Source organism: Trichechus manatus, unplaced genomic scaffold (genome assembly GCF_000243295.1).
Source record: "Trichechus manatus latirostris isolate Lorelei unplaced genomic scaffold, TriManLat1.0 scaffold00133, whole genome shotgun sequence".
NCBI classification, from domain to species: domain Eukaryota; kingdom Metazoa; phylum Chordata; class Mammalia; order Sirenia; family Trichechidae; genus Trichechus; species Trichechus manatus.
Window position 1 is genome coordinate 3140501 of NW_004444069.1, and position 22544 is coordinate 3163044.

The window sequence follows — 22544 nt, forward strand, 5'->3', positions numbered from 1 at the left end:
ACATAGTCTAGCCATCCTTGCTTCTAAGGAGCATTCTGGTTGTACTTCTTCCAAGACAGATTTGTTCATTCTTTTGGCAGTCTGTGGTATATTCAATATTCTTCACCAACACCATAATTCAAAGGCAACAATTCTTCTTCAGTCTTCTTTATTCATAGTCCAGATTTCGCATGCATATGAGGCGATTAAAAACATCATGGCTTGGTCAGGCATACCTTAGTTTTCAAGGCAGCATCTTTGCTTTTTAACCCTTTAAAGAGGTCTTTTGCAGCAGATTTGCCCAATGCAGTGTGTCCTTTGATTTCTTGACTACTCCTTCCATGGGTGTTGATTGTGAATCCAAGTAAAATGAAATCCTTGACAACTTCAGTCTTTTCTCCGTTTATCATGATGTTGCTTATTGGTCCAGTTGTGAGGATTTTTGCTTTCTTTATGTTGAGGTGTAATCCATACTGAAGGCTGTGGTCTTTAACCTTCATCAGTAAGTGCTTCAAGTCCTCTTCACTTTCAACAAGCAAGGTTGTGTCATCTGTATAATGCAGGCTGTCAATGAGTCTTCCTCCAATCTTGATGCTGCGTTCTTCTTCATACAATCCAGCTCCTCGGATTATTTACTCAGCATACAGATTGAATAAGTATGGTGAAAGGATACAACCATGATGCACACCTTTCCTGACTTGAAACCATGCAGTATCCCCTTGTTCTGTTTGAATGATTGCTTCTTGATCTATGTACAGGTTCCTCAAGAGCACAATTAAGTGCTCTGGAATTCCCATTCTTCGCAATGTTATCCATAATTTGTTATGATCCACATAGTTGAATGCCTTGGCATAGTCAATAAAACACAGGTAAACATCTCTCTGCTATTCTCTGCTTTTAGCCAGGATCCATCTGACGTCAGCAATGCTATCCCTGGTTCCACGGTCTTTTCTGAATCTGGCTTGAATTTCTGGCAGTTCCCTGTTGATATACTGCTGCAGCCGCTTTTGAATGACCTTCAGCAAAATTTTACTTGTGTGTGATATTAATGATATTGTTCGATAATTTCCATATTCAGTTGGATCACCTTTCTTTGGAATAGGCATAAGTATGGATCTCTTCCAGTCGGTTGACCAGGTAGCTGTCTTCCAAATTTCTTGGCATAGATGAGTGAGCACTTTCAGTGCTGCTACTTACCCTATGATCCAGCAGTTCCCCTCTTAGCCATTTACCAAGAGAAAAGAAAATATATGTTCACAAAAAGACTTATGTAAGAATATTCTTGGCAGTCTTATTCATACTAGCTAAAAACCGGAAGCAACTCAGATATCCATCAACAGAAGAATAGATAAACAGAGGCATATTCATACAATGGAATACTGTTGTTGTTGTTTTGACCCATAGTGATCCCATACTCAGCAATAAAAAGGACCAGTTACTGATACATGCCACAATATGGATGAAGCTTAAAATATCATGCTGAGTGAAAGAAATTAGACACACAAGAGTACATATTGAGTATTTTGTTTATATGAACTTCTAGATTAGGCAAAAGCTAATCTATGGTGAAAAGAAATCAGAACAGTGGTTGCCTCTGTTGGGAGTGATGGTGTCTGCAATTTACTGGTCAGGGACATGAGAGAAACTTCTTGGGTGATAACAATGTCTTATACTTGAAAAAAGAAGACAGAAGAAGAATTGATGCATTTGAATAATGGTGTTGGTGGAGAATATTGAGTATACCATGGACTACCAGAGGAATGAACAAATCAGTCTGAAAAGAAATACAACCAGAATGCTCCTTAGAAGCAAGGATAGCGAGACTTTGGCTCATTTACTTTGGACACATCATCAGGAAAGACCAATCTCTAGAAAAGGACATCATGTTGGTAAAGTGGAGGGTCGGTGAAGGCAAGGGTGGCCCTTGGTAAGACGGATTGACATGGTGGCTGAAACAGTGGACTCACACATACATCATGAAGGTGGCACAGAACCAGGCAATGTTTTTTTCTGTTATACATAAGGTCACCATGAGTTGGAGCTGACTTGAGAGCAGCTAACAGTAACAAATACCTTGACAGAGGTTTAGATTACGTGAGTATGTGCATTTGCCAAATTCATCCAATCCTTGGGATCTGTGCATTTTACCTTCTATAAATTTTACCCTAAAAACAAAAACAAAAAACGAACTGCAAACAAATATTGAACTCCAGTTAATGATATGTCAGCAGAAGTGTTTAAGGGTGAAGTGTACTGGTGTCTGCAACTTATTTTGAAATGCATCAAAAATTAAAATGCATCTATGTATCCATAGAAGGATGGCTAGATGAATAGTTATGAGATAGAGCAAATTTAGCAAAATGTTAATTGTGCAATCTAGGTGGTGGGTATGAGGATGTTTCTCTGTAAAATTCTTCCAGCTTTTCTGTATGTTTGCTAGTTTTCATAATAAAATGTCGACAGAAAACTAAGCAATATGTCATTCACGGATTCATACATATTTGGCAAAACTAGATGAAAACAATCAAGTCAATCATAAGCACAAAAATCAGGATAGTGGGTGCCTCTTGGGTAGAGCTTGCTGAGAATGAGGCTTAAAGAAAAACATACAGTGGTAGCTTTGTGTGGAATGTTCTAGTTCCTGAGTGAGGGTGGAGTGGGGGTTAAGTTAATGGATCTTATAGTTAAGCTTTCTAATTTCCATACACAGAGCATATCTTTCTATGTACTAAATATTAGTAATAAAAATGAAAACACATTTTATAAAACACTGAAGAATCTGTTTGTTTGTAAAGGAAATAACAAGATCTTAGAGGCAGTCTGTTTTAAATAGGGTTTAAATCATTTGGGTCTGAGCGGGCTGCTCTTTACCCCCAGAATGAGTTAGAATTCAGGGGAGGGGACCAGTAGGGAGCCAACACAGGTAAAAGGTGATGTCCCCATGACTTTGGGATGTGGCTCTTCAAATTTTGACTATATTTGGTTGCAAGAGCTCAAAGTGATGGGATATTTTCAGTATGCTTCCATTTAAAGGTAATTAGAAAAATATGTAAATCAATAAAGCTGTAATTCAAACTCTGGCAACCCAAACTTGAAGTCCAGTCACCTTCCCTCTTCACTCTCAGCAAATGACCTCACTTCCTAATTCTCAAACCAAAACAGAAGACATGAAACCAGTTGTCTTCAGCTACCCTCTACCAGCCTACCAACCTTGGTGTGTCCTTCCTGCTGTCCCCATTGGAATGACGGGAGAGTATTCCACCTGCTTTCCATCTCCCTGAGCTCAGGATCCCACTATTATCTCCTCCCCGCTTTCTGGAAGAACCTAAGAGATTGCCTCACCTCTCTGTACCTACTTCATAGTGTTGTTTGAAAGATTTGTTATTGTTAGTTGCCACTGAGGTGACTCCAACACATGGCAACCCCATGTATAACAATGAAACATTGCCAGTTCCTATGTCATCATCATGACCGTTGATATGTTTGAGCCCATTGTTGTGACTGTTGTTTGAAAGAGTAAACAATTAATATATTAGAAGTGCTTAGAATGGTGCCTGCCACATAATATAAATTTAGTCAATATTAACTATACATTTTTCTTAATGGCTTATCTCTCCAATTATACCTCCTTTCTGCATCTTTAAACTTGCCTCTATATCCCCTCCTCACCCAGATTCCTTGAAATCATCATCACGTTGGTGGTCTCTACTTCTACAACCTGACTGCCACACCCCAGCAAGTGCTCCCACCAGTGTCTTCCTTGTTGCCAAACCCATCAGCCATTTCTCAGTCCTCATTTCTCTGGATATCTCAGCAACATCTGACAATCAAATCCATCTGCCCCCCCCCCCCTTATCCCCCTTTTTACTCTTTCCTTGGTTTCCTTCTAACCCTCTGGCCACCTTCCCTGTTATTTTTATGAGCTCCTGTTCCTATACTCATTCCTTAAATGTTGGCAGCCCTCAAGATTCAGTCTGAAACTCTCCATTTTCTTTATTCTAAAGACTTTCCTTAGGAAAATTCATCTACTTTCATGACTTTAGTTACAATGATGACACCCAGGTCTTTATCTACAGCCCAGATAGTTCTCCTGAGGTTCTGAACAATAATCTGGATGTCTTCCTAGACAACTGCACTTGGATATTGCATATTCATTCCCCCTCTCCTCTGAAATCTACTCCTCGTCTTGAGTTCTCTATCTCATTATGACACCATCCATTTGTCCAAGTCCAAAACTTGGATTTAGTTCTTATCTCTCAGCTCCCAGATCCAATCAGTTGATCACCATTCCTGTCAATTCTCCCACCTAAATATTTAGAATTAAATTCATTCTCTCCATCCTTATTGCACACACTGTACTTCAGGGTTCCATTATCTCCTCCTTGGATTGCTACAAAAGTCTACTAACTCTTCTCCCTACCCCCTCTCTTGTCCTCCTTCAGTTCATTCTCTCAACTGAGATCAGAACCATCTTTCTAAACCTCAATTTTGATTTTGGCATTCCCTTACTTAAAACATTTTGTTGTCTTTCCCATTGATCTTGAGCAAGATCCAAACTCCTGAATTTGGCTCTCAAGGCAATGCCTAACCTGACCCCAGCCTTCCCATTCATCTGTGTCTCCCACCATGCTTCCCAGGTCTTCTAACTTGCTCTGTGCTCTTTCTCTGTTTCTCACTTTTCTCTTCCTGGGTGCTCTTTCTCTACCCCTTTTACAGGATGACTCCTGTAGTGCTCGAACTTAGCTGTCAGCTTCCCCTGGATAGACTTCTAGGATTTCTTTCCTTCATTCCTGTAACAATGTTCATTGAGTGCCTACTCCAGCAAGGCAGTGAGGATGGAGTGCCAAAGAAGATAGGCAAGGCTGTTACTCTCTGGGAGCTGACGTTCTGTTGGGGGAAAGACAGTAAACAAATCAACAATTCATATGACAGATACTGATAGTGATAACAGCAATGAAGAAAATAGAACAAAGTAATGCAATGCAAAGTTTACTCTGTGTGTTTGTATCTGTTGGCAGCATCAGATACCTAACTCCTGGTGACATGTGAATTTAAATCTGAAGGAGAAGAAACCAGCCATGCAAAGATCAGAGGAAAAGACAGCCAGGCAGTAGAAACAAGTGAAAAGGCCCTGAGGAGGCATTTTCTTGACATGTTTGAGGAACAGAAAGAAGACCTGTGCTGCTAGAGTATGGTGAGCATAAGGGAGAGCAGTAGATGGTCAGGCCCAGTGGTTGACTGGGGCCAGGTCATGCATCACCTCGCAGGACATGGAGAAGAGTTTAGATTTTATTTTAAGTGCAATGGAAGCCACTGGAGGATTGTAACCAAGGGAATGATACAGTTTGATTGATTGATTGGCTGATTTAATATATAACAGCTTTTTGAGATATAATTCATACACCACACAACCCACCCATCTAAAGTGAACAATTCAGTGGTTTTAGTATGTTCACAGAGTTGTGCAGTCACCTCCATCACCAATTTTAGAATGTTTTCATCACTCCAGAAAGAAACCCATTAGCAGTACCTATTAGCAGTCACTCCCCATCTTCCCCCTCTCCCAGCCCTAAGCAACCACTAATTTACTTTCTGTCTTTATGGATTTAGCTTTTCTGAACGTTTCATGTAAATGGAATCATACAATATGTGGTCTTTTGTGTTTGGTGTCTTTCATTTAGCATAATGTTTTAAAGGTTTATCTGAATTGTAGCATGTATCAGTACCATATTTTTACACAAATAACAAGCACCTTCTATATTTGTTTGCCAGTTCCCCACCCCAAGTATTTTTGTAAGCATGCTATGCTAATTTTTTACAGCAGTATGTTATTCATTCCTTTTTATTGCTGAGTAATATTCCATTGTATGGATGCACCACATTTTGTTTATCCTTTCATCAGTTGATAGCCATTTGAGTTGTTTCTACTTTTTTGGCTATTGTGGTTAATGATGCTATGAACATTCATATACAAGTTTTTGTGTGGACTTACATTTCATTTCTATGGGACCCAGCAATTCCACTCCTAGCTATATACTCAAGAGAACTGAAATGTAAGGCCCTGAGTGGTAAAAACTGTTTGCACTCGACTACTGACCTAATGGTTGGTAGAGTGAACCTACCTAGCGGCACCATGGAAGAAAGGCCTGGTGATCTGCTTCCATAAAGATTACAGCCAAGAAAACCCTGTGGAGCAGTTCTACTCTATAACACATGAGGTCATCATGAGTTGGAATTGAGTCAATGGCAATGGACTTACGGTAATTCTATGTTTAACCTTTTGAAGAACAGCCAGACTGTTTTCCATAGCAGCTGCATCAGTTTATGTTCCCAGAAATGATTATTTTTAAAACCTTGTACTGGCTGCAGTGTGGAGAATGGATCATAGGAAGCAAGAGTAGAAACAGGCAGACCTGGTAGAAGGCTGCTGCAGGACTCCAGGGAGAATTGATGGTACTTTGCACAGGAGTATTTGCATTGAAGATGGACTGGAAGTGGGCAGATTAAGGTGCATTCTGGAGGCAGAGCTGACAGAGTTCTTGATGGATTGGATGTAGAGTGAGAGACAAAGGGAAGAGTCAAGGAGGCTTTTCACCTTAGGAATGGAGCCAATGGTTGTGCTATTTAGTGAGGTGGGGAAAATTGGCAGTGTAAATTGAGCGTTCTGTTTTGGATAAATTAAGTTTTAGATGTCTATTGGCAATTCCAAGCAGAGATGTGAAGAGACTGTTGATATATGAGTGTAGAGGTCAGGACTAGGGAGATACATTTGGGACCATCAAATATTTAATATCAAAGGATGATAAGTTAACCTGTGGGGGGAGTGAGCATTGGGGTATTCCAGCACTTAGAGAATAAGCAGTGGAGAAGAATCCCTCAAAGGAGACTGGAAATGACTGCCAGCAAGGGAAGAGGAAGATCAGGTGATCATAGAGGTATCATGGAAACAGAGAAGAGGATGTTTCAAAAAGGAGCATGTAGACATCTGTGCCATATACTACTGAAAGTTACAGTTGTTTGAAGGCTGATAAGTGACCCATTACATGTGGCTACATACCCAGTATCAGTGGTGTCTGTAGGAATGGGTGGGCAGACTGGGGTGGAGGAGAAGATCACTGGAGGCGAGGAGATCGAAGAACTGAGAGGCCAGGGTGGTGTGTGGGTCATTCACATGGGTGGTGAGGTCACCCAGAATGATGACAGGCATGGGATTGGAAGGAACAGAATGATCCAGGTGTAATTCATCAGCGAGTGAGTAGGAAAACATGGAGGTCTGCAGATGGTAGCAGTAGGAAGGGAGGGGTGTGTGGAAGGGAGGAGTGGCATCAGCTTTAAGGGAACTGGGATTCTGAAGGATAAATCAGAAAAAATATTTTGGTACTGGTAATGGGGAGCAAAGAGGACACCAGCTTCACCTTTAGGCTCTGTGGTATTGGGGTATGAAAGAAAAACTAACATTTGAGAAGATCACAGAGAGACATTGTCCTTGGGGAACAACCAGGTTTCATCCAGAGCCAGAACCTGAAAACAGGTTGCTATGTTGGACAATTTGTTGGTGACAATCCGTGGGTTCCAAAGGGGCATAGCTGAAGGGCTTGGGAAGGTGAGTAGGAGCAGGATGTGGAGGAACAATGCCTGAGTAAGTGTTCCCTCTATGTGCTCTCAGCACTTTTGTCTTTTGTTATCACAACCCTTATCAAGCACTATTACAATTACTGGTATAATTGTCTTCTGTTTAGACTATGTTGTTGTTAGTTGCTGTCAAGTCTGCTCTGACTCTTGATGACCTTATCAATACCAGGACAAAACTAGCCTGGTCTTGCTTTAACTTCCGGATCATCGGAGTGTTTAAGTCCATTGTTATGGCTATTGTGTATTTTAAGTGCCTTCCAACCTACAGGAAACCCTGGTAGTGCAGTGGTTAGGAGCTATGGCTGCTGACCAAAAGATCAGTAGTTCAAATCCAACAGCCTCTCCTTGGAAACCCTATGGGGCAGTTCTACTCTGTCCTATAGGTTCGCTATGAGTGGAACTGACTCCATTGTAAATTTTTTTTTTTTTTTTTGACGGGGGAGGGTGTCTTAGTTATCTAGTGCTGCTAATTTAACAGAAATACCACAAGTGGATGGCTTTACCAAACAGAAGTTTATTCTGTCACAGTCTAGGAAGCTAGAAGTCCAAATTCAGGGTGCCAGCTCCAGGGGAAGGCTTTCTCTCTCTCTTGGCTCAGGGGGAAGGTCCTTGTTGTCAATCTTCCCCTGGTCTGGGAACTTCTCTACACAGGAACCCTGGGTCCAAAGGATGTGCTCTGCTACCAGCACTGCTTTTTTTGGTGGTGGTATGAGGTCCCCATGTCTCTCTGCTCAATTCTCTCTTTTATATCTCAAGAGATTGACTTAAGACACAACCTAATCTTGTAGATTGAGTCCTGCCTCATTAACATAACTGCTGCTAATCCCACCTGATTAACATCATAGAGGTAGGATTTACAACACATAGGAAAATCACATCAGATGAACAAAATGGTGGACAATCACACGATACTGGGAATCATGGCTTAGCCAAGTTAACACACATTTTTTTGAGGGATACAATTCAATCCATAACAGGGGTTTCCAACCTAGGGGCTCATCTTCCAGTACTATATTGCACAGTATTCTGTTGTGATCCATAAGGTTTTCACTGGCTAATTTTTCAAAATAGGTCTCCAGGCCTTTCTTCCTGGTCTGCCTTAGTCTGGAAGTGCTGCTAAAACCTGTCCACCATAGATGACCCTACTGGTAGTTGAAATACAAGTGGCATAGCTTCCAGCATCATAGCAACATACAAACCATCACAGGATGACAGACTGACTGATGGATGGTGGCTTTAGACTATAAACTCTGTTTTATAACGAGCATGTTTTTTTTATTCACTGCTCTATCTCCAGTTTCTAGCAGAGTACATAGAATGTAGTTTGTGCTCAATAATATTTGTTGAATGAATGAAAGAATAGCAGAGACTCTTTCCATGATGCTGTTATAATGCAAGTATAGCAATTGACTGAGGGCTTCAGAGAAGGGTATATAAAACCAGAGGCTTCCCCATTCCCCACTCCTTGAGTTCCTCCTTCTCATTCTGACCCAAGTGTAGAAGTCGAGTCCATCCTACATTTTATCTCAGAATTTTTGGCAAATAACAAGGCATAAGATATTGACTTAGAGTTGCTGGGATCCCACAGGCCCCAGCTGGCCCCATTACTCGCTATTTGGAAGTTGAGGTAGATGGATTGGATTGGGTTGTTGAAGGAGTTTGCCAGTTTGCGGCGGGAATTGAGTTGAATTTATTATCGCTTCTGCCAGCAGTATTTTGCCAAATATTTATTTAATCTGAGGATTCTAGAGAAGTGCTAGGGGCTTGATGGGCAGGCAGCTGGATGCCAGCATGGCCTGTGTTTGTGCTGACATTCCTCACTCTGACTGGTGCTTGATTAATTCCAAAGCTGTGGAGCCTGCAATACCCTGGCACTTCTCCTCTCCAGCAGCCAGAATCTTGGGTTCTCTGCCCATGCCCAGAACCGGCCCCATCTTGGCGTGTGACACTGTTGAATGCCTAAGGGTTGGATTTGAGGTCAGATCCTACAGGAAAACCTGAACTCATATTTGCACCTTTGGAAACACAGGAGAAGTGGAAATGGACAGATTGTTTGAAAATTAAAATAATTTGTTACATGGTCTTGCAGTTTTTCAGCCATGTCTTACTTTGCTGAGGCTGCCATAACAAAATACCACAAGTAGGTGGCTTTAAAGAACAGAAATTCATTGTCTCAGTTTTGAAGGCTGGAAGTCCAAATCAAAGCATCGGCTCTACAAGAAGGTCCTTTGTTGTCTCTTTCACCTTCTAGTGTGGTTGTTGCTTGTTGTTAGTTGCTGTAGAGTCAATTCTGACTCATGGCAACCCCATGTGTGTATAGTAGAACTGCTCCATAGGTTTTTCAAGGTCATGACCTTTCGGGAGCAGATCACTAGGCCTGTCATCCAAGGTACTTCAGAGTGTGTTCGAACCACAAACCACTCGGCTGATAGTAGAGCACTTAACTGTTGGCATTAACCAGGGACTCCATAGCTATAGGCAATCCTTGGCATTCTTGGGCTTGTAGTTGCATCTGCCTCTGTCATCACATGGTGTCTGTCTTCCTCCTGTGTGTGACTATCTCTCACAGTATCTGTACTTCCCTTAATAACACATCACTCCAGAGGGATTAGGTTTAGGACCCACCCTGCTTTGGTATGACTTCATTAACATAACAAAAAGAAAAATCTCTATTACAAACAGCACCATATTCAAAGGTAAAGGGGTTAAGATTTCAACGTATGTTTTCTGGGGACGCGATTCAATCCACAGCAAGCCGGTAAGGTTTATTTCATCTTTATGAAATAAAGGATGATTAATCAAACTAAGAGAAGAGTACTACCCACTTGTGTATTGGGTCAAAAGTCTGTGATTATTGGAATGCCAAGAGACATGATATAGACAAATATTTATGCCTTCTTTGTTTCATATTTTATTGGTTAAAAAAAACTTTTATAATGATATTATTCTTTTCAAGGGTATCCTACATTAAAATGATTGTCCCCTTGTAACTGTCACTTTTCTTTGTGAAAAAGTGTATAGAAAAGCTGCTTAAATGTAATATAGTTAAAAACGTTGAAAGTACGACAATAATTAAAAGTAGACATCACTGATTAAAAATAAGATCTAATTTAAAAGGAAATCTAAATTAAAGTTGGTCAAATCACTTAAAATTGGTTGAAAGACTGCAAAATCACCCTATTGTTGTTAGGTGCGATTAAGTCGGTCCTGACTCATAGCGGCCCCGTGCACAAAACACTGCCTAGTCCTGTGCCACATTCACAATGTTTGCTATGCTTGAGCCGATTGTTGCAGCCACTGCGTCAATCCATCTTGTCGAGGGTCTTCCTCCATTTTGCTGACCCTCTACTTTACCAAGCTTGATGTCCTTCACCAGGGACTAGTCCCTCCTGGTGACATGTCCAAAGTACTTGAGACGAAGTCTTGCCACCCTCTCTTTCAAAGAGCACGCTGGCTGTACTTCTTTCAAGACAGACTTGTTTGTTCTTCTGGCAGTACATAGCATACTCAATATTCTTCACCAACACCATAATTCAAAGTCATCAATTTTTCTTTGGTCTTCTTTATTCATCATCCAGCTTTTGCTTGCATATGAGGTAATTGAAAATATCATGGTTTGTGTCAGGCGCACCTTAGTTCTTAAAGTGCATCTTTGCTTTTCAACACTTTAAAGAGGTCTCTTGTAGCAGATTTGCCCAATGCAATGCATTGTTTGATTTCTTGACTGCTGTTTCCATGGGTGTTGATTGTAGATCCAAGTGAAATGAAATCCTTGACAACTTCAGTATTTTCTCTGTTTATCATTATGCTGCTTATTGGTCCAGTTGTGAAGATTTTTGTTTTCATTATCTTAAGGTGTAATCCATACTGAAGTCTTTGATCTTCAGTAAGTGCTTGAAGTCCACTTCACTTTCAGCAAGCAAGGTTGTGTCATCTGCATATTGCAGGTTGTTCATGAGTCTTCCTCCAATTCTAATACCTCGTTCTTCTTCATATAGCCCAGCATCTCGGATTATTTGCTCAGCATACAGATGGAATAAGTATGGTGAAAGGATACAACACCGACACACACCTTTCCTGGCTTTAAACCACACTGTATCCCCTTGTACTTTTTGAACGACTGCTTCTTGGTCTATGTACAGGGTCCACATGAGCACAATGAAGTGTTCTGAAATCCCCATTCTTTGCAATGTTATCCATAATTTGTTATGATCCACACAGTTAAATAGTCAATAAAACACAGGTAAACATCTTTCTGGTGTTCTGTGCTTTTAGTGAAGGTCCATCTGACATCAGCAATGATATCCCTGGTTCCACATCCTCTTTTGAATCTGGCTTGAATTTCTAACAGTTCCCTGTCGATGTACTACTGCAACTTTTTTGAATGATCTATAGCAAAATTTTACTTGCATGTGATATTAATGACATTGTTCGATAATTTCTGTATTCTGTTGGATCAACTTTCTTTGGAATGGGCACAAATATGGATCTCTTCCAGTCGGTTGGCCAACTAGCTGTGTTTCACATTTCTTGGCATAGACAAGTGAGCATCTCCAGTAATTTCTTGGCATAGACAAGTGAGCATCTCCAGTGCTGCATCCATTTGTTGAAACATCTCAATTGGTATTGTCAGTTCCTGGAGGCTTGTTTTTTGCCAATGCCTTCAGTGCAGCTTGGACTTCTTCCTTCAGTACCACTGGTTCTTGATCATAATGCTACCTGCTGAAATGGTTGAATGTTGACCGATTCTTTTTGCTACAGTGACTCTGTGTATTCCTTCCATCTTCTTTTGATGCTTCCTGTGTCATTCAATGTTTTGCCGATAGAATCCTTCAAAATTGCAACTTGAGGCTTGAATTTTTCCTTCAGTTCTTTCAGCTTGAGAAATGCTAGGTGTGTTCTTCCCTTTTGGTTTTCTAATACCGGGTCTTTGTACATTTCATGATAATACTTTACTTTGTCTTCTTGATCCACCCTTTGAAAATCTTCTGTTCAGCTCTTTAGTTCATCATTTCTTCTGTTAGCTTTAGTTACCCGACGTTCAAGAGCAAGTTTAAGAGTCTCTTCTGACATCCATTTTGGTGTTTTCTTTATTTCCTGTCTTTTTAATGACCTCTTGCTTTCTTCCTGTATGATGTCCTTGATGTCATCCCACAACTCATATGGTCTTCAGTCATTAGTGTTCAATAAGGTCAAATCTATTCTTGAGATGGTCTCTAAATTCAGGTCAGATATACTCAAGGTCATTCTTTGGCTCTTGTGGACTTCTTTTAATTTTCTTCTGCTTCTAGCTGAACTTGCATATGAACAATTGATGGTTTGTTCTATAGTCGGCCCCTGGCCTTTTTCTGACTGATGATATTGAACTTTTCCATCATCTTTTTCCACAGATATAGTCGATTTGGTTCCTGTGTATTCCATCTGGCAAGGTCCACATGTATAGTCACTGTTTATGTTGTTGAAAAAAAGATATTTGCAATGAAGAAGTCATTGGTCTTGCAAAATTCTATCATTTGATGTCCTGCATCGTTTCTGTCACTGAGACCATATTTTCCAATTACCAATCCTTCTTCTTCTTTTCCAACTTTCACATTCCAATCACCAGTAATTATCAATGCATCTTGATTACATGATTGATCAATTTCAGACTGCAGAAGTTGGTAAATATCTTCAATTTCCTCATCTTTGGCATTAGTGATTTGTACATAAATTTGAATAATAATCGTATTAACTAGTCTTCCTTGTAGGTGTATGGATATTATGCTATCACTGACAAGGTTGTACTTCAGGATAGATCTTGAAATGTTCTTTTTGACCATGAATGCAATGCCATTCCTCTTCAATTTGTCATTCCTGGCATAATAGACCATATGATTGTCTGATTCAAAATGACCAATACCAGTCCATTTCAGCTCAGCAATGCCTAGCATAACGATCTTTATGCATTCTATTTCATTTTTTGATGACTTCCAGTTTACCTAGATTCATACTTCATACATTCCATGTTCCAGTTATTAATGGATGTTTGCAGCTATTTCTTCTCATTTTTAGTCATGCCACATTAGCATATGGAGGTCCTGAAAGCTTGTCTCCCTCCATGTCATTAAGGTCAACTCTACTTTAACCAGGCAACTCTTCCTCAGTTGTGTTTTGAGTATCTTTCAACCTGAGAGACTCACCTTCCAGCATTATATCAGACAATGTTCTGCTACTATTCATAAGGTTTTCACTGGCCAGTTTTTCAGAAGTATACTGCCAGGTCCTTCTTCCTAGTCTGTCTTAGTCTGGAAGCTTGGCTGAAACCTGTCCACCAAGGGTGACCCTGCTGGTATTTGAAATACCAGTGGTATAGCTTCCAGCATCACAGTAACACGCAAGCCACCACAGTATGACAAACTGACAGATGCATGGCGGCAAAATCACCCTAAGATGGATAAAAGCTGCCAATATAGAAATAATATATAAATTGGTTGGAGATCTTTATTTAAAATACACTATTAATTATTTCATAAGATGTTACCTACAGACAAATACAGATGTTAATATCTATAACTATTTACCTACCAGTCAGCTTTATCAAATCTTTCCCTTTGCCCCATTTAAGTTGATTGAAAAAAAAATAAAGCATCTCGCATATATACATCTTGTTCCTACTTCTTCCCTCCTTACCACCATGAGGCTGTTTTTCATGCTCATGCATATTTTTCATTCCCATCTATTTTTATATATTTTATGACACATTGATGCAGTCATTAACAATATATAGCATTGTTTCGCACATTTAAAAACTTTATATAATGAAGCCCATCCTGTATCCTCTTGCAACATTGTTCTTAATTTTCATCCTTTCTGATATGTATATGTGCATTTTCTCCCCTTTTGATCAGGATTCTTCTATAGAATCTTTGATTAAAATGCTCAGTAATGGTAGCTGGGCACTATCTACTTCTTCTGGTCTCATGACAAAGGCAGCAGTTGTTTATGGAGGCAAATAGCCACACATTCCATCTCCTCCTCCTATTTCTGACTCTCCTCCTTCCTCTGTTGCATCAGGCGAATAGAGACCAATAGTTGTTTACATCTTCTTTTACAATCTGGACACCTTTTATTTCTTTTTATTGTCTTATTCCTCTGGCTAGGACTTCTAATACAATATTGAATAGAAGTGGTGAGAGTGGGCACCCTTGTCTTGTTCCTGGTTACAAGGGGCATGCTCTCAATCTTTCCCCATTAAGTATAATGTTGACTGTTAGCTTTTCCTGTATGCCCTGAATCATACTGAGGAAATTCCCTTTTATTCCAATCTTCTTGAGGGTTTTCATCAAGAAAGGGTATTGGATTTTAGCAAATGCTTTTTCTGCATCCATAGAGATGATCATATAGTTCTTTTCCTTTGTTCTATTGATGTGGTATATTACGTTGATTGATTTTCTATTGTTGAACCATCCCTGCATTCCTGGAATAAATCCCACTAGGTCATTATGTATGGATTACACCTCAACATAAAGAAAACAAAAATCCTCATAACTGGACCAATAAGCAACATGATGATAAATGGAGAAAAGATTGAAGTTGTCAAGAATTTCACTTTATTTGGATCCACAATCAACACCCATGGAAGCAGCAGTCAAGATATCAGAATACACATTGCACTGGGCATATCTGCTGCAAAAGATCTCCTTATCGTGTTAAAAAGCAAAGATGTCACCTTGAAGACTAAGTTGTGCCTGACTCAAGCCATGGTGTTTTCATTCACCTCATATGTGTATGAAAGCTGGACAATGAGTATGAAAGACTAAAGAAATATTGATGCCTTTGAATTATGGTGTTGGCAAAGAATATTTAGTATACCATGGACTGCCAAAAGAACGAACAAATCTGTCTTGGAAGAAGTACAGCCAGAATGCTCTTTAGAAGCAAGGATGACAAGACTACATCTCACATACTTTGGGCATGTTGTCAGGATGGATCAGTCCCTGGAGAAGGACATCATGCTTGGTAAAGTAGAGGTCAGCGAAGAAGAGGGAGACCCTCAAGGAGATGGATTAACACAGTGGCTGCAACAATGGGCTCAAGCATTAAAATTGTGAGGATAGTGCAGGACCAGGCAGTGTTTCATTCTGTTGTACATAGGGTTGCTACAAGTCAGAACTGACTCTACGGCACCTAACGACAACAACAGGTCATGGTGTATAACTCCTTTAATATACTGTTGGATTCGGTTTGATAGTATTTTATTGTGGATTTTTGCATCTATATTCATAAGGAATATTGGCTTATAATGTTCTTTTCTTGTGGTGTTTTTGTCTTATTTTGGTCTCAGGGTTTTGTTTTGGTATCAGGTTATGTTTGCTTTATGGGATGAATTAAGGAGTATTTCTTCCTTCTCTATCTTTGGGAAGAGTTTAAACAGGATTGGTGCCAATTCTTCTCTAAATGTTTGGTAGAATTCCCCAATGAAGCTATCTGGCCCAGAATTTTTTTTTGGTTGGGAAGTTTTTGATCACTGATTCAGTCTCTTCACTTGTTAATGGTCTGTTGAAACTTTCTATTTCCTCTTGAGTCAGTTTGGGTAGGTTTTGCGCTTTTAAGAATTTGTCCATTTCATCTGGATTATCCAGTTTGTTGCCATACTGTGTTGTTGTTAGTTGCCGTCGAGGTGATTCTGACTCATAGTGCCCCTGTGTACAACAGAGTGAAACACTGCCTGGTCCTGTGCCATTCTCACAATCGTTGTTATGCTTGAGCCCATTGTTGCAGCCACTGTGTCGATCCGTCTCCTTGAGGGTCTCCCTCTTCTTCACTGACTCTCTACCAAGCATGATGTCTTTCTCCAGGGACTTATCCCTCCTGATAACATGTCCAAAGTATGTGAGACATAGTCCAGCCATCCTTGCTTCTAAGGAGCATTCTGGTTGTACTTCTTCCAAGACAGATTTGTTCATTCTTTTGGCAACTCATGGTATATTCAATATTCTTCTCCAACACCACAGTTCAAAAGTGTCTGTTCTTCAGTCTTCCTTATTCATCATCCAGCTTTTGCATGCATATGAGGCGATTGAAAACTCCATGGCTTGGGTCAGGAGTACTTTAGTCTTCAGGGTGACATCTTTGCTTTTCAACACTTTAAAGGGGTCTTTTGCAGCAGATTTGCCCAATGCAATGAGTATTTTGATTTCTTGACTGCTGCTTCCATGGGTGTTGATTGTAGATCCAAGTAAAATGAAATCCTTGACAACTTCAATCTTTTCTCCATTTATCATGATGTTACTTATTGATCTAGTTGTGAGGATTTTTGTTTTCTTTATGTTGAGGTGTAATCCATACTGAAGGCTGTGGTCTTTGATCTTCATCAGTAAGTGCTTCAAGCTGTAGTTGTTCATAATATTCTGTCATAATTCTCTTTATTTCTGTCGAGTCAGTTATAATGTCTCTTCTTGCATTTCTTATTTTGGGTATTTGCATCTTTTCTCTTTTTTCTTTGTCAATCTAGATAATGTTTATCAATGTTATTGATCTTTTCAAAGAACCAGCTTCTGGTTTTATTGATTCTCTCCATTGTTTTTCTGTTTTTGATTGTATTTATTTCTGCTCTGATCCTTGTTTTTTTTTCCCCCATCTGGTAGATTTAGGCTTAATTTCCTCTTTTTCTAGTTTCTCAAGTTGTAGAGTTAGGCTGTTGATTTAAGATCATCTTTCTTTTTCCATGTAGGCATTTATTGCTTTAAGTTTCCCTCTGAGTACTGCCTTCTCTGCAACCTTTAAGTTTCTTATGTTGTGCTTTCGTTTTCTTTTATAGCATTTTATTGTGTTTTAAGTGAAAGTTTACAGAGTAAATCAGTTTCCTGTTCAACAAATTATACAAAAAGTGTTCCATGACATTGGTTGCAATCCTCACACTATGTCAACGCTCTCCCCGTTTCTGCCCTGGGTTCATTTCCTTTCATCTGGTTTTCCTACCCCTTCCTGCATTCTCATCTTTACTCTTGGGCAAATGTTGCCCTTTTGGCCTCAAATAATTGTTTATTCTATGGAGCACACTCCTTTTAGGTGTTATTGTTTATTTTATAGGCCTGTCTGTTGCTTGGCAGGAAGGTGGTTTCCAGGAATGGCTGCAGTTCCAAGTCAGAGGGGTGTCTTAGGGCCATAGTCTCGGGGGTTCCTCCAGTCTCTATCAGGTCAGTAAGTCTGGTCTTTTTTTGTGAATTTGATTTTTTGGCTCTACATTTTTCTCTCACTCTGGCTAGGACCCTCTATTGTGATCCCAGTCAGAGTGGTTGGTAGTGGTAGCTGGGCACTATCTAGTTCTTCTGATCTTGGGGCTGTGTAGCCTGTGGTGAATGTGGTCTGTTAGTCCTTTGGACTAATTGCTCCCTGAGTCCTTGGTTTTCTCCACTCTCTTTTACTCTGGACAGGAAGAGACCACTGGTTGTATCTTAGATGGCTGCTCACAAGCTTTTAAGACCTCAGATGCTACTCACCAAAGTAGGATGTAGAACATTGTTTTTATGCACTATGTTATGCCAGTTGACGTAGATGTCCCCTGTCTTAGTTATCTGGTGTTGCTGTAACAGAAATACCACAAGTGGATGGCTTTAACAAAGAGAAATTTATTTTCTCACAGTCTAGTAGGCTAGAAGTACAAATTCAGGACATGAGCTCCAAGGGAAGGCTTTCTTTCTCTATTGGCTCTAGAAGAAGGTCCTTCTCATCAATCTTCCCCTGGACTAGGAGCTTCTCCACACAGGAACCCCAGGTCCAAAGGATGTACTCTGCTCCCGGTGCTGCTTTCTTGGTGGTATAAGGTCCCCCTTCCCTACTCACTTCTCTTTCCTTTTATCTCTTGTAAGATAAAAGGTGTTGCAAGCTACACCTCAGGGAAACTGCCTTTACATTGGATCAGGGATGTGACCTGAGTAAGGATGTTACATCCCACCCTAATCCTCTTTAACATAATCTAATCTTGCCTTATTAACCACAGGCAGAGATTAGGATTTACAATGCATAGGAAAATTATGTCATCCGCACAATGCTGGGAATCATGGCCCAGCCAAATTGATACACATATTTTTGGGGGACACAATTCAATCCATGACATCCCCCAAGTCTATGGTCCATAGCCTCCAAGCCTAGAATCTTCGTCCTAGGAGGTGTTTGATTGTGCTTAAGAATTTTTCATGACTGTGCCCCTTGTGTGTCCTATTGTCTATATTAGTATACATGCAACATCTACAAATATGTGTGTAGAGATATCCACAGCCTAACCTATATCTGCAGGTGAGTGTGCTCCCTTAACCCTCCCACACCTCTTTAGCATACCTATCTACCTGTGTATCCCTTCATAAATTATCATTTCTTAATACTGTTGTTGCAGGATTGTCTATGTTTATTATGGGTTGAATTGTGCCCCCCCTAAAATGTGTGTCAACTTGGCTAGGTTATGATTACCAGTATTGTGTGATTGTCCACCATTCTGTCATCTGATATGATTTTCCTATGTGTTGTAAATCCTACGTCTCTGATTTTAATAAGACAGGATTAGAAGCAGTTATATTAATGAGGAAGGACTCAATTTACAAGATTGGGTTGTATCTTGAGTCAATCTCTTTTGAGATATAAAAGAGAGAAGCAAGCAAAGAGACAAGGGAACCTCCTACCTCCAAGAATGAGGAGCCAGTAAAGGAGGGCATCCTTTGGACCCAGGGTCCCTGTGCTGAGAAACTCCTAGACCAGGGGAAGACTGATGGCAAAGACAGAGCTGACAGAGACAGAAAGCCTTCCCCTGGAGCTGGCACCCTGAATTTGGACTTCTAGCCTCCTAGACTGTGAGACAGTAAATTTCTCTTTGGTAAAGTCATCTACTTTTGGTATTTCTGTTACAGCAGCACTAGATAACTAAGACAATGTTATAGTAATTGCCATAGTTGCCCTTTGTTCTTGTGTTCTTTTCAGTTTCTTCCTTTGCCTTTGTCATGTTGTACTGAGCTCCTGCATATAGTATATTGCCTTTCCCTTCACCAGTATTACCATGTGTCTTCTATCTATTTAGTGATTAACCCTCCCTCACTCTCCCTTCCATGATAGCCATCCAATAATTTTTTTTTCCTGTGTAAATCTTTTCTTATGTTTTTATAATAGTAATCTCATACAATATTTGTCCTTTTGTGATTGGCTTATTTAACTCAGCGTAATGTTCATTTTCATTTGACTCTAAGAAAATTTGGGATTTCTCTTTAGATTTCTTCCTTGACCCATTGGTAGTTTAACAGTGTATTGTTTAATTTCTATGTTTATATATTTTGTAATTTTTTTTATGTTATTGATTTCTAGCTTCACTCCACTGTGGTCATAAGAAAATACTTTATATGATTTCAACCTTTTAAAATTTATCAAGACTTGCTCTGTGACCTAACATGTGGTCTGTTCTGGAGAATAATCCATGTGCACTGGAGTAGAATGTATTTTGTCCTGTTGCTGGGTGGAGTGTTCTATATATGTCTGTTAAGTCTAGTTGGTTTATAGTGTCATAGACTTCAATACACCACTTTCAATGTTGGACAGAATATCTAGAAAGAAATAAACAAGGAAACAGAGAACCTGTTGTAACATTTTCTCAATAATTAAAAAAAAAATTTCAAGCGTCTCTGGTTATGTCCTCTTCACTCCTAATATCGTACTTTTTTCATCATAATTTTGCCAGTTGTATTATTCTTTCAAAGAACCAACTTTTGGCATTGTTGTTGATATCTTTTCTATTTCATTAATTTCTGTTTTGTATTTATTACCTACTTCCTACATTCTTTGAGTTTATTCTGCTTTCCTTTTTCTAGTATCTTAAGTTGGAAGCTTGGCTCATTAAATTTTAGCCTTCCTTATTTTCCAGTATAAGCATTTAAATATATAAATTCCTCTTAAAATATGTTTTAGCTGTGTCTACAAGTTTTAATCTGTAGCATTTTGGTTATCAGTCAGTTCCAAATATTTTCTAATTTCCATTATATTTTCTTTTTTGAGTTGTTTGATTTCATTACCATTGGCATAAATGGTTTGCCAGCCTTTTTTTTTTTTTATGCCTCTGGACCTCATTAGCAAGGTGTTATTCCAGTTCTAATGGATTTAGCGTCAAGGTGGGTCCCTTTTGAAGTGTGTGAAGTTCAACAGACCTGGAATCGGAGCCTCGTTGTGTAGGTTGAGCATTCTAGTAGGTGATGCTTTCTGGATGTGTTAGTTTTGTAAACTTTTGCCTTTTCCCCCTTTATTTCTGTGAGATAAGGCTTGCAAGCATAACTGTGGCTTTCCTATATAATAGTTAGGGAGCCCTGATGGGTTTGTTTTGGAAAGGTACCCATAATAAATTATATCTCTAGTCCCAATTGGCATACCGTCATGCCACAGATCGGTGGTGCCACAGTGCCACTAATCTCATTGGTGGATTGTATTGCCAGATCATATTTCTCAAAATCTATACTACCAACCAAAATTTAAACACACTCAATTAGTAAGCATGCATTCGAATGCTGAAAAACACATGCCATCAAAATTTAAAAAAAAAAAAAAAATGGAAATGAATGGGTTAAAACTGTTACCTTAATTATCAAACATATGAGAATTCTTCTAAAATCTTTTTGTTACTGATTTCTACTTTGTTTGATTTCTAGTTGAATTAATTGTAGGTTGAAGAACATGATATATATGATGTTAGTCTTTGTGAAATTTTTGAGGCCCAATATAAGTTCCATTTTGTAAATTTGGAGAATGCATTATCCATTTGTTGGGTGCAATGTTTTAAATATGTCCATTAGATACAGCTTGTTAAATGTGTTGTTTAAATTTTCTTTATCCTTACTGATTTTAGTTTCTATCTGATCTATAAATTACTTAGAAAGGCATATTAAAAACTCTCATTATAATGGTGGATTTGTCAGTTTCTCCTTGTATTTCTGTCAAAGTTTTCCTTTACTGACTAATTCACTTTTTGATAAATTTGTTTTCAACCTGTTCTCCTGGAACTGGAGGAAAATACAGCTTGTTCTATGTTTCATTTGTCCAGTGACCAGTTCAAGGGAAGTTGGAATCCCATCTATCATTTTCGGCGGCAGTGAACAGTTAAGAATATGTTCAATTGTGTTCATTTAGAAACCAGGGTCACAGACATTTATGACTCTGTCCCTTTGCTTGCGCTATTTCCTCTGCCCAGAATGCCTTTAAACACACCCTTTTCTCTACCCTTTGTCCACCTGGTGAATTTTTTATCTTTCAAAGTCTGCTCAAAGGTTACCTCTTATCATGATTGTTTCCACTTCCGCCTTCTCCTCTATCACCAGCATAGAACATGGGGCTGACATTGAGTAAGCGGTCAACAAGTATTTATTGAAACTGAAATAGTTTCTGCCCTCAAGCAACTTCTTCTTATAAATTATTTCCCCCACACCCAAATCAATTTATCTCTTAAACTTTTTTTCATTGAGGTGAAATTCATATAACATAAAGTAAACCTTTTAAACTGTGCAATTCGGTGGCATTTAGTACATTCACCATGTCCTTCAACCACCTCTCCTATCTAGTTCCAAAACATTTTCAACACCTCCAAAGGGTGACCCTGAACCCGTTAAGCAGCACTCCATATTCCCTCCTTCCCCCAAGCCCCTGGCGACCGCTGATCTACTTTCTGTGTCGATGATATTGCTTATATCAGGACATTTCATATAAATGGAATCATACAATAGGTGGACTTTTGCATCTGGCTTCTTTCATTAAGCAAAATATTTTCAGAATTTATCCATGTTGTAGATCTTTCGGCACTTCATTGCTTTTTATGGCTGAATAATACTCCAGATAGACCACATTTGTTGATAAACATTCATCAGTTGATAGACATTTGGCCTGTGTCTTAGTTACCTGGTGCTGCTAGAACAGAAGTACTGCAGGTGGGT

The 22544-nt window shown here is 39.4% G+C and overlaps 1 protein-coding gene across 1 annotated transcript in view; it reads left to right on the forward strand.

Moving 5' to 3' along the window:
* CAMTA1 (calmodulin binding transcription activator 1) overlaps window positions 1-22544 on the forward strand; it is a 1148791-nt gene that overhangs the window by 431783 nt on the left and 694464 nt on the right. The window lies entirely within an intron of this gene.